Consider the following 13,024-nt stretch of genomic DNA (forward strand, 5'->3'; position numbering starts at 1 on the left):
CCCCCCTTCCTACCTCCCCCGCGCGATCGCGTGGGGTCAGCTTTCCCAGGCCTCCCCCTGCACCCTGGCTCCTCTCCCCTGACCTGAACACCCAGCACTGCTTTCCCAAGACCCCTCCAAAAGGGCAGGTTCCTCACCCCCAGAAGCACCCACTCTTTAAAGGTTAAGAGGGGCTTTTCCATATCACTGCCCCACCCCCCTTTTGCAGCTGAGGAAACTGAGGCCCAGATGGGGACAGGCCTGAACCCAAGTTATCATGGCCAGTTGACCTCAGACTGCTGTCACCAGAGCCACTGCAATTCCAGTCACCACACTTTGCCATCTTCAGGGCCTGGGCACTATCTAGGACAGAGGGAAGCAGCAGAAGACCCCCTCTCCTAGGTGGAGTTCCCGTGGTGGCTCAGTGGTTAGCGAATCAAACTAGGAACCATGAGGTTGCCGGTTTGATCCCTGGCCTTGCTCAGTGGGTTAAGGATCCGGTGTTGCCATGAGCTGTGGTGTAGGTTGCAGACGCGGCTCGGATCCTGCGTTGCTGTGGCTCTGGCATAGGCCGGCGTCTACAGTCGATTAGACCCCCTAGCCTGGGAACCTCCATATGCCGTGGGAGCAGCCCTAGAAAAGGCAAAAAGACCAAAAAAAAAAAAAAGAAGAAGAAGACCCCTCTCTTAGGAAACTGCTTTTCAGAGGAATCAGCTGTGGGGCCGCACTGAGGAACTGGCACCATGTCAGCCTCCCACACCCACCCAAGGTTTAGAAAAACTGAGCATCATCCTCAGTGACAGTTCCAGCCTTTCCCACTGGCAGGGATCCCTGACCCTTCCCTCAGCCTGAGCTTCAATCCCCCTCCGACCACTGTTACTTCTTCAGTCTTCAACCAAAGGCCAGGAGAGTCCCTTCTGTCTGGGGAGGAAGGGATGCGTGTTGGAGGGCTGTTTGGTGGAGAAGGATGTGCGTTGGGATACAGTAGGGAGGCAGGGAGGGTATGTGAGCACTGTTTTGTGTGTGTGTGTGTGTGTGTGTGTGATTATAGGCAAGAAACACAATGACTGCCATTTTGGGATCAACAATTGGGGCACATGATGCAGGCATGTGTATTTCTATATATGAGCAGGGATGCATGGAAATATCTGTGTGTGTGTGCACATGTGTGTGCTCAGGTGTGTCTCCGTATGATTTAGGGTGGCAGAGAACAGTTGGGTATCGATAAGAATGCATTTCTCTTAGGGAACTGGGAGGAGGGATGGGGAGGTGCAGGTACAGGACTTGGGCAGAGTGGCTTCACCCTGGCTGGGCACCATCACCTCCACCATCAAGCACTCTCTGACTGGCTGTGGCCCTGTGTATTCAATTAGCAAACAAACATTTATCATTGCCCTTCTGGTGTCAGGCTTATGGAGGACAAAGATGAAAGAGACTGGTCCCCGCCCGTGGGGATCCCCCAATCTGTCACGCTCTGTCATCCTTCAAGGTCTGGCCCCTCATCCTCAGCAGAGCACTCAGCAGTGTGCCTGTTGATCACTTCTTCCTGGGGTGTGGGGTGTGGGATATGTTTTCCTCAAGGGCAAGGACTGGATCTGGCTCTTGGCAATGTCCCCTGAAGCCCAGGCAGAGTCTGGCACAAAGAGGCAGGTTCTCTGGGTACAGGACGCATGACTCCATCAAGGAACAAAGGAATTAACAGATAAACAAATGAAAACCCAATGCAAAAACAAATGATTGGTTCTAAGAATTAAAGAATGAATGAAGAGGAGTTCCCTGGTGGTTCAGCAGGTTAAGGGTCCAGTATTGTCGCTGCCTTGGCTCGGGCTGCTGCTGTGGCACAGGTGTGACCTTACATGTTTCTTGGGAGAAACAATGAGCTGATAGGCTAGTGCTTGGCACATAGTAAGTGCCAGATAAGTGTTTGCTGTCATTCATTCATTCATTCAATCAATTAAACTCAGCCTTCCTGTCACTAGTCTGTGCCAGGCTGGATGGTCGAGGCTCAAATAGGAGTCAGGTCCAGTCCTTGTCCTCCATGTGGCACTTACGCCCCCCATGCAACAGCGGAGATGATGGGCACAGAACAAAGAGGCCTCATAGGGGCCTGCTGCCCTCCTCCACTAACCTTTCAGTTCCTGTGCTCACAGTTTATTTTATTTTTCTTTCTTTATTATTTTAGCACCACACTCATGGCGTATGGGAGTTCCTGGAGCTAGGAGTTCCAGCTTGTGGTAATGTTGGATCCTTAAACCACTGAGTGAGGCCAGGGATCGAACCCTCATCCTCATAGATCCTAGTCGGATTCAATTCTGCTGTGCCACAACAGGAACTCCCCAACATGTTCCTTGAAATCAATTCTGAAAACTGACATCAAGACCAAAAATCAAGGCCCAGCAAGCCCACTGAGACCTCCCGACCATTTCCCATCCAGCTATCATCCTCCTGTCCTCACGGCTGTTTTCAAGCATCTTAGATTCTGTTGTCAGCCATTACAGCCCCCCTTGCCAAGCTCCTGCACTGCCTTACCTTCCTCACCTTCCACTGTGCTTGCCTGGAAAGCCCCAGGCCTGCCACAATCCAACCATCCACCTCTCTGGGTGTGAAGGAGAAAACCACCTGCCAGATAGACAGGGTCACAGATCCCAGGTTCAAAGGACACTAACCAGGCCCAGCAATCCTCTGGTGCATCTCTTAGTAAGCTGGCCCTGCAGGTTCACCCAGATAACCAGTTCACCTCCTTTCCTCTGCCCTCCACTCTCCCACCCCTTCTCCCCCTTCCCCACTTGCAGCTACCCCCTCCCACCTTTTTAGGACTTCACACCTTCTGGAACCTCCTCTCCTGCACCATCTGTCTCTCCCTCGCCAAATAATTATCCTTTCAGCGCACAGTTTCTAGAATTTTCCCATTTAAAAGGGGAAAAAAAAAAAAAAGATGGCATTCCTATGTTGCTCAATGGGTAAGGATCCAGCGTTGTCACTGCAGTGGGTCAGGTCGATGCTGTGGCTCGGGTTCCATCCCTGGCCCAGGAATCTCCGCATGCCATGGGGTGCAGCCAAAAAGAAAAAAAGCAGAAGAAAAAACTACCAAAACCTCCCCTTTGAAAATTAAGCATTTATCCTGCCTTTTTAGGAGGAACTGCAGTTCATTCCTAGTGGATGAGGAAAAGCTTTTCTTTGTAGAAAAATGCCAGCTAATATGCTAGAAGGAATGTAAGAACTAGGGAAAAACTCCATTTTGCAGCCTAAATTTAGGCAAGAATAGTCAATAAGGAGTTCCCTTCATGGCTCAGTGGTGAGAACCAGGCTAGCATACATGAGGATGAGGGTTCAATCCCTGGCCTCGCTCAGTGGGTTAAGGATCCAGCATTGCTGTGGCTGTGGTACAGGCCGGCAGCTGTAGCTCCAGTTCAACCCCTAGCTTGGGAACTTCAACATGCCTGAGTGTGGCCCTAAAAAAAAAAAGGATCATCAATGATCTAGGCAAAAATCATCAATGGTGTTATATTAGTAACCTTGGGCTGCCATACCAAAAGCCATAGACTGGGTGGCTCAATCAACAAACATTTATTTTAGTTCTGGAGGCTAGCAGTCCCAGGTCAAGGTCTGGCAGGATGGGTTTCCAGTGAGAACTCTCTTCCTGGCTTGCAGAAGGCCACTTTCTCCAAGATTTCTTTTTCTTTTTTTGTCTTTTGTCTTTTGGGGGGCCGCACCCACAGCATATGGAGGTTCCCAGGCTAGGGGTCTAATCGGAGCTGCAGCTGCTGGCCTACACCACAGCCACAATGATGCCAGATCTGAGCCATGTCTGCGACCTACATGGCGTCGTTTCCTCTGGGCCATGACGGGAACTCCTCCATGTTTTCTTACGTGGCACAGAGAGAAGGAACTCTTCTGGTGTCTCTTCTTATAAGGACACCAGTCTAATTGGATTAGTGCCCCACCCTTATGACCTTAATTAACCTTAATTACTTCCATAAGAGTCCTGTCTCCAAATATAATCATGTCTTTGGACTGGAGTTCTGGCTTCAACATATGAATTTGACAGGGACACATATCAGTGCATAGCAGATGCCAAAAACACTAGAAGAAAGACTTTAAAGAGCATGATGGGAGTTTCTGTGGTGGTGCAGCAGAAATGAATCTGACTAGGAACCATGAGGTTGCGGGTTCGATCCCTGGCCTTGCTCAGTGGGTTAAGGATCTGGCATTGCCTCGAGCTGTGGTGTAGGTTGCAGACATGGCTAGGATCCTGCGTTGCTGTGGCTGTGGTGTAGGCCAGCAGCTGTAGCTCTGATTCGACCCCTAGCCTGGGAACCTCCATATGCCTCAACTGCGGCCCTAAGAAGCAAATAAATAAATAAATAAATAAATAAATAGCACAAAGTTCACATAGTACTGAAGGAGCTCTGAGCAGCTGATCTGGCATTTGCAAAGAGAATCCCTCTTTTCAACGGAGAGATCTGGTGGCTGTCCTTTAACTGGTGCAGGCTGGCAGTACCTGCCTCCAGGGGTGATGAATGTTAAGTATTCATCAGCACCACCCCTATGAAGAAGTCTTGCTGCAGATGCTTAACTAAATCCAATCAAAGTGTTAGCAAACCATGGGTCAAAGATGGCCCTCTGCCTGTTTTTTGTGCAGCCCTTGAACTAAGAATGGTTTTTACATTTTTTAATGATTCCAAAACATCAAAGGAAGGATAATATTGCATGACATCTGAAAATTAAGTTAAACCCCAATTTCAATATCCATAAATAAAGTTGTACTGATACACAGCCACGCTCCATTTGTGTACCATGTACAGCTGCTTTCATGCTACAATGACAGTGCTAAGTACTTGCAACAGAGACTGTATGAGCTGCAAAGACCCAAATATATCTCTTTTCCCCCCCTTTTCTGGCTGCACCCACCAAATGTTCCCAGGCCAGAGACAGAATAGCAAATGCTGTGGCAACACAGGATCCTTAACCCGCTGCGCTACAGCAGGAACTCCCCAAATATTTACTTTCTTCCCCTTTATGAAAAAGTTTGCCAACCCCTGCTTTCTACCTAACTTCCAGTTACAAGAGATACCAGGTTTAGAGGAATAGGGTAATGACACAAAAAGGAAGCTTCAGACTCATCTATAATGTGGAACATTCTGGAAGACAACTGATGTGGTCATTTTTAAAAGTCGTTGTCTTTTTTAAAAAAAGCAGGATGGGTGAGTCATTGTTCTATAGTAAAAGAGATATCATTGCCAAATGTAATGTAATATAATATAAAAATGTTAGTTTTTTTTGGGGGGGAACCCAGCTATCATTGTATTCGTCAATGTGATTTTCTCTCTCCCTCCTAGACTTTCAGCTCCAACAGGGCAGGGGTTTTGTCACCAAATCTACCCAGCATATTGATAGTGCTTGGCACCTAGTAGGTGCTTGGTAGCTGTTGGTTGAAAGGCAGAATGAAGGATGGAATGAACTTTGCTTGGGGGTGGGCTGGGGTGGGATGATTCTCGGAGGAGGCAGTGTCTGATGGGTTCTGGGGAAGAGCTAGGAGATTGTCCACAGATGAAAACTCCGATAGAGCCCCTCCTCCCCAGTGACTCTGGGATGACACTCACTCTGGGGACCTAGGCAGCAGAATTCTAACCAGTGGATGCAGCCTCAGGCAGCAGAATTTCAGCTCAGGAGCAGGAAAAACCACGTTCTCAGAATAGCTCAGCAGCAGAATGCTGGTCTCAGGAGGCACCAAAGTGAGTGACAGAGGGGGTCCTCATGGACTGGCCTCATGTATGGCAGGGATGGGCTCCCATGCCGATGACATTACAAGTCCTACTGTCAACCTCTTGGCCCAGAGGTTCCCCCCCCCCCCCCCCAGCTGGCAGCCTCTCTCTCCTCTTTTCTTGCTCAGCCTTCTAGGCAAGTGATATTTTTCTCCCTTCTCTGAACCTTGAGCGTTTCTTGTCTGCACCACTGGAGGGCGGTTGGCAAGCTTTGTCTTTAGCAGGTAGCAAGTCTACAGGGATGGAGGCCCGGCCTCTGATGGGCTGTGTGACCTTGAGCAAGTGTCTGCCCACCTCTGTGTCTCTGTTTTCTGATCTGTACGAGGGCAAGGTGGGACAAGACACCATACGAGGCCTGTCCAGCCTCCAGAGGTCTTGCCTGGAGTCTGATCTCTTGTCCTCTATAGGACCGGGGACCCCTGGAGGACAGAGATGGCTCAGGCCCCACTGCCAGGACCCCCAGGAATAGACCTTGCTGATGGAGGGCCAGGGAGTGTGGTGCTGATCTGACTTCATCCTTGTCAAAGGCAGGATGGATCCAACTGGCCCCATAAGTTACTATGTTATCTTAGACCACGACTTAACATCAGGCTTTCGTTTCCACCACCAGTGAAACCAGAATTTTGGCCCCAAGAGTTCCCGTCGTGGCTCAGAGGTTAACAAACTCAACTAGCATCCATGAGGATGCAAGTTCGATCCCTGGCCTCACTCAGAGGGTTAAGGATCTGGCGTTGCCATGAACTATGGTTTAGGTTGCAGACACGGCTTGGATCCCACGGTTGCTGTGGCTGTGGTGTAGGCTGGCAGCTACAGCTCCTACTGGACCCCTAGCCTGGGAACCCCCATATGCTGGGGGTGTGGCCCTAAAAAGCCCTCCCCCACAAAAAAATAATTTTGGCCCCATAAGTTACTAGCTATGTTATCTTAGGCCGTGACTTAACTCGAGGTTTTGTTTCCACATCAGTAAAACCAGAATTTTTTATTTGTCTCCCAGGATGAGGAATAAAGTGTATAATGGCTTTGAAAGCACCTTGTACACCGTAGATGAACAAAAAGCTGTCAGGAGCCAGGAAGAGATGTCAGATCAGGAGTTTTAGAATCTCTCCCACCATCACTCTGCACCCTAGTCTCCTCCCCCTCATAAGCTGATTGATACAGGGAGAAATAATACTTTGTGTCTATATCTGACGCAGGCCTGGCATATAGTAGGCACTCAATAAATATTTGTTAAATGAAAGATTCATTCTATAACCACCAGGGATTTCCTTCTGTGTCTCAGCAGTAAATAACCCAACTCATATCCATTCTATAATCACTATTTCACTTGAGCCTTGAAGCAAACTGCTAAGGGCCCAGATAAGTGTTACTGTTTCAAAGGTGAAGCCGGGAGTTCCCATCATGGCACAGCGGAAACAAATCCAACTAAGAACCATGAGGTTGCAGGTTCGATCCTTGGCCTCGCTCAGTGGGTTAAGGATCCAGGATTGCTATGAGCTGTGGTGTGGGTTGCAGACACGGCTCGGATCTGGTGATGCTGTGGCTGTAGCATAGACCGGCAGCTGTAGCTCTGATTTGACCCCTAGCCTGGGAACATCCATATGCCGCACACAGCCCTAAATAGACCAAAAAAAAAAAAAAAAAAGAAGGTGAAGCCACTGCAGCTCAGAGGCGGAAATTGATTTGCCTAAGATAACACAACAGAGTAGCCTTGGAACCTAGTTCCTGCCATTTGCTAACCATAATTAAGATCACCTTCCATGAAACCAGCTTGTGGTCAGGGACGTGCGAAGGCTCTGACTACGCTCACCCTCCCATAAGGTTGACCTGGTGGCTGGTACTCAGACAAGCACAAAAAAGGGCAGGTAGCCCCCCAGGGGCCCAGTTTTGCTCCCCAGTGACTCAAAGGCCCTACTGGGTCACTGTGTTCCTTGAACAGAAGCAACTTGGCCTTGACCTAACTATCTTTTTTTTCCTTTTTTCTTTTTTTTTTTTTTTTTAATGGCCTCACCCATGGCACATGGAAGTTCCCGGGCCAGGGATTGCATCTGAGCCACAGCTGTGACCCCCACCACAGTCATGGAAATTCCAGATCCTTTAACCCAATGCACCAGGTCAGGGATCAAACCCTTACCTCCACAGAGGCCCAAGCTGCTGAGATGGTGTCTTAACCCACTGCACCACAGTGGGAACTCCCTCACTATCATTTAATCACAGACCCAGGAGCCACAGAACAGGGGACTTAGAGCAGCACAAGGGGAAACTCACTGGGTCCTGGGGTTGACTGAGCCTGTGGAATTGCTCTGGGTGGCAGAGCCAGTCGGGGGCTCCTGACAAGTTGACCTGGCAGGCCAGCAGTGTTCTGTGCCCCAGGGCCTGGGTGTCCCCAAACTTTGGGGATTACTATAATGTTTGAGTAGTGGGGCTCTTAACCTGGGCAGGGGTGGGGAAAGATTTCTAAAAGAGGATTTTGATTGGCTGGAGCACTGAGAAGAAGATGGTGGGGTCATCTTCCAGTTCTTCTATCCTGATGTCATTTGAGGCCCAGGAGGACATCTGAACCAGCAGGAGCAGCCCTAAAAAGACAAAAAAATAAAATAAAATAAAAAATAAAGTTGAGGGAGTTCCCGTCGTGGTGCAGTGGTTCACGAATCCGACTAGGAACCATGAGGTTGCGGGTTCGGTCCCTGCCCTTGCTCAGTGGGTGAAGGATCCGGCGTTGCCATGAGCTGTGGTGCAGGTCGCAGCTGCGGCTCGGATCCCGAGTTGCTGTGGCTCTGGCGTAGGCTGGTGGCTACGGCTCCGATTCGACCCCTAGCCTGGGAACCTCCATATGTCGCAGGAGCGGCCCAAGAAATAAGAAAAAAAGACAAAAAATAAATAAATAAATAAAGTTGAGCTGCAGTTTAACAGTGGAGTGAAGATTCACAGCAGGGGATGGAGCACCTCAGAGATGATTGGAATATTGCATAGTGGGGGCTACAGAATTTCACTGAGGGCTGGATTATTTCAGAAGGAGCTAGAGTATTATGGGGACTGAGGAGGATCTAGGGTATTTCAGAGAGAAGCTGGAATGTTATGGAGGTTGAAGTCTTCTGGGGCGGCTGGATTATTTCAGAGGAAACAGGAGTGCTTTGGAGGGGGCTGGAGTCTTTCATTGGATGGGCTGAACTATTTCAGACGTGAGCAAGAATGGTATTGGAGATGATGCATATCCTTGGAGGCTACCCAGAGAGCCCTGAGTCTGCAGCCCAAGGATTCTGGGGGTCCCAGGGAGTCCAGTCTCATGTTCTCTCCTGCCCCCCAGGGCAGATTGGCACCCTCCAGTTCAGCCATAAGCGGTCCTTCAGTGTGGGCTACAAGGTGATGCTGGCACCATGACTTTGGGGGCCATTATGCACTGTTGCCTCCAAGTTGATGGCAGCAAGGAAAAGCCAGTCCCGATGCAGCGTCCTGTCTGAGCTCCCAGGCTTCCAGATGAGGGTCGGGTGAACTAGGCCATCCTCTGCCTCTGGGCAGGAAGAAGCCCTTTTTTTTCTCAGTAGCCATCTCTCAAGAGCGGGGAGCATTGCTGGGTGCAGACCCTTGCTTCCAAGGGTGGTCTGCCTGCAGTCCCTCCTGCTTTCATGGGGGGCTTGCTTATTTCCTGATTTGGGAGCCCCATGGCGGTGGGGGGAGCCAGTTCTGCCTCAGTGGTCTCTGGTATCTCCTCAGCCTCTGAGACCTGAGGCCCTTGGGGAACAGGGGCGCTCAGTGAGAGGGTGTCAGTAGCAGTGAGCGGAAGAAAGTTGGCCAATTTGGGTGACTCGGGCCCCCAGGGTGTCATTCTTGTTTGTTCCACCATGCATAGCTTTTGCTGCCTACCAGGCTGTCACCTTGACAAGGACCAGCTGTCAAGGATGTGCCAACCTCTCCAGCTGCTGTCCACACAACATGCTTACCTTCCAACAGGTAATGGCCCCAGCAGCTCACTGGACATAGGTCAGAATGCCAGACACCCTCCCTGCCTGAGCACCAACCCTTCTACCTCCTGTGTGTACAGCCCAGCCACATACACTGTGCAGTGAGGTGGCACAATGCTGTGGTTTCTGTGTCAGGCTGGGGCCAGCATCTCCCCTCTCTGATTGGGCTGTGTCTCCATCAGACTGGAGATGATCCCCTAAACCCCAGCAGACTGAGGCTCCCTGGGAATGGAGAGAGCCTGGGTGTAGGGGTGCTCTCCACAACCCCTCCCCCCCAGCTCTTCTCAGTACGGGAGGAGGGAACACAAACATTGTTTCAAGGACAGCTAGGTCCGCCTGGCCAGGCATCTGCCCACAGGCCTGGAATCTCTACCAGAGGCAGGAGAGAAGGAAGGGAGACAGGAACACCCTCTATTGAGCACCTACTGTGTACCAGGCCCTGATCTAGACATCACCTGTGTTATCCCCCTGTGAAGCACAGTTATTCTTCCCGTTAATAGAGATAGAGACCAGAGAGCTCCAGAGACTTGCCCAAGGTCACACAGCCAGTGAATGAATGAAAAGGCTGGGGTTTGGCTTAGGGTCTCCTTGAACTGCTTAACACCGTTTTCTCTCCATAACCCTGACATTGGCCACTAGACAAATCCTGACTCCTCCACTTACTGTCTGGGTGACCTTGAAAAAGCTGCTTAAACTCCTTAAGCCTCAGTCTTCTCATCTGTAAATTGGGTATATTAATAAATCTGTTATGTGATGAACTGAGATGAGGCATAGGAGAGGTTCTTGTTGTATTACCTGCACAGGAAATGTTAGTAATGTATTTGAAACATATGGAGAGACATAGCCTTGCCCTTAGTTTGAAGGAAGAGACAGAGCTCTGCCCTTGGGATCCTCCAGTCTGAAGGAGAGACTAAACAAAACAGCAGAAATCCCCCCACTTATAACTTCACCCAGGCCAGAAGAAGGGAGAGGGCATGAAGGAATGGACCACTAACTAGAGAATGGGACAGGTTAATTCTTTTATTTTTATTTTTTGACTGCACCTGTGGCATATGGAAATTCCCAAGTCAGGGATAGAGCCTGAGTCACATCTGTAACCAGAGCCATAGCAGTGTCAATGTTGGATCCTTAACCTGCTGGGCCACAAGGCAATTGCTCCCTTATTCTCTTCATAGTTGCTCAGTATCCCATTCTATGGATGGACTGTACTCTACCTAACTTAACACTTACTAAAGGACAGTTGAGTTGTTTCCGGTCTTCTGCTATTGCAAACAGAGCTGCAGAGAATAGCTGGATACATATATCTTTTCTCACTTATGCAACTATAACTGAAGGATAAATTCCCAGAAGTAGAATATCTGGACATATTTGTAATTTTGAAAGATTTTTCCAAAATGTCCTTCTGGGGACCTGTACCAATTTGTATTTGCACGCATAAGAGGGTGGTTTCCTCACAGAAATACCCACAGAGTACATTATTAAACTTTTAGATTTTTTTTGCCTGCGTGGTTTTCCTGACTTTCATTTCTTTTGAAAAAGTTTGATCTTCTTTCCAAATGTTTAAAAGCCATTTGCGGGAGTTCCCTTTGTGGCTCAGTGATTAATGAACCTGACTAGGATCCATGAGGATGTGTGTTCAATCCCTGGCCTCAATCAGTGGGTTAAGGATCTGGTGTTGCCATGAACTATGGTGTAGGTTACAGACACGGCTCAGATCCTGTGTTGCTGTGGCTGTGGTGTAGGCTGGTGGCTGTAACTCCGATTTGACCCCCAGCCTGGGAACTTCCATATGCCGAGGGTGCAGCCCTAGAAAGCTAAATAAATAAATAAATAAAAGCCATTTGTGGAATTCCCCGGTGGCTCAGCGCGCATCCAGCACTGTCACTGTGGTGGCTACAGTTACTGCCGTGGTAGGGATTCAATCCCTGACCCAGGACTTCTGCATGCTGAGCATGCAGCCAAAAGAAGGGCCATTTGTATTTACTTTTCTGGGAACAGTCAATTCATACCTTATACCTGTTTATACTAGATTTTTGGTCCTTTTAATGGATTTAATGGATTTCCAGGAATTTTTTATAGACAGATGACCCTTTGTCTGTGATTTGAGTTGTAAATATCTTCCTCTAGTGTATTATTCATCTCTCTAGTTTATCATTCATCTTACAAATTGACTTATATGATTTTTCCATGCAAATTTTTAAAATTTTAATACAGGTAACTTTAATCAATATTTTCTAATGGCTTTTTTATTTTTGAGTATAGATAGTCTTTTTCCACTATGAGATTATAGTTTCTCCCATGTTTTCCTTTATTGCTTTTATTTATTTATTTTTTTAGCATTTAAATCTTTGATCCCTTTGGAGCTTAATGCTTTATGTGAGGAAGAGATCTCATTTTCCCCCCAGTGAAACAATTAGCTACCTAGTTGTCCTAGCACTACTTACTGGAGTCCATTCTTTTCTTTGAGACCACCTTTATCAAATACTAAATTCTCCTGTCTATTTCTGAACATCCTAGCCCAGCCCATTCCTTTGTCTCTTCCTGCACCAAATTAATTGTTTTCTTTTTTTTCTTTTTTCTTTTTAGGGCTGCACCTGTGGAGCCTATGGAGGTTCCCAGGATAGGGGCTGAATCGGAGCTGTCTGTAGCTGCCGGCCTGTGACATAGCCACAGCAACGCCAGATCCGAGCCTCGTCTGAGATCTACACCAGAGCTCATGGCAACACTGGACCCTTAACCCACCGAGCGAGGCTAGGGATCGAACCCGCAACCTCATGGTTTCTAGTCGGATTCATTTCTGCTGCGGCATGACAGGAACTCCTCTTTTTTCTTTTTAGGGCCACACCCCTGGTATATGGAAGTTCCCCGGGCTAGGAACTGAAACAGAGCTGTAGCTGCCAGCCTACACCACAGCCACAGCAATGTGGGATCCGAGCTGCATCTACAACCTAAGTCCAACTCATGGCAACACCGGATCCTTAGCCCACTGACTGAGGCCAGGGATCAAACCCACATCCTCATGGATACTTGTCAGTTTCTTAACCCACTGAGCCACAATGGGAACTCCCCAAATCAAGTTGGTTTAATTATTGAGGCTTTGGAATTCCCACTGTGGCTCAGCGGAAACAAATCTGACTAGTATCCATGAGGTCACAGGTTCGATCCCTGGCCTTGCTCAGTGGGTTGAGGATCTGGTGTTGCTGTGGCTGTGGTGTAGGCTGGCAGTTTTAGCTCTGACTTGACCCCTAGCCTGGGATCCTCCATATGCCACGGGTATGGCCCTAAAAAGACAAAAAAAAAAAAATTATTGAGGCTTTAAAT

This window comes from Sus scrofa, chromosome 6, assembly GCF_000003025.6.
Source record: "Sus scrofa isolate TJ Tabasco breed Duroc chromosome 6, Sscrofa11.1, whole genome shotgun sequence".
In the NCBI taxonomy this organism is placed as follows: Eukaryota; Metazoa; Chordata; class Mammalia; order Artiodactyla; family Suidae; genus Sus; species Sus scrofa.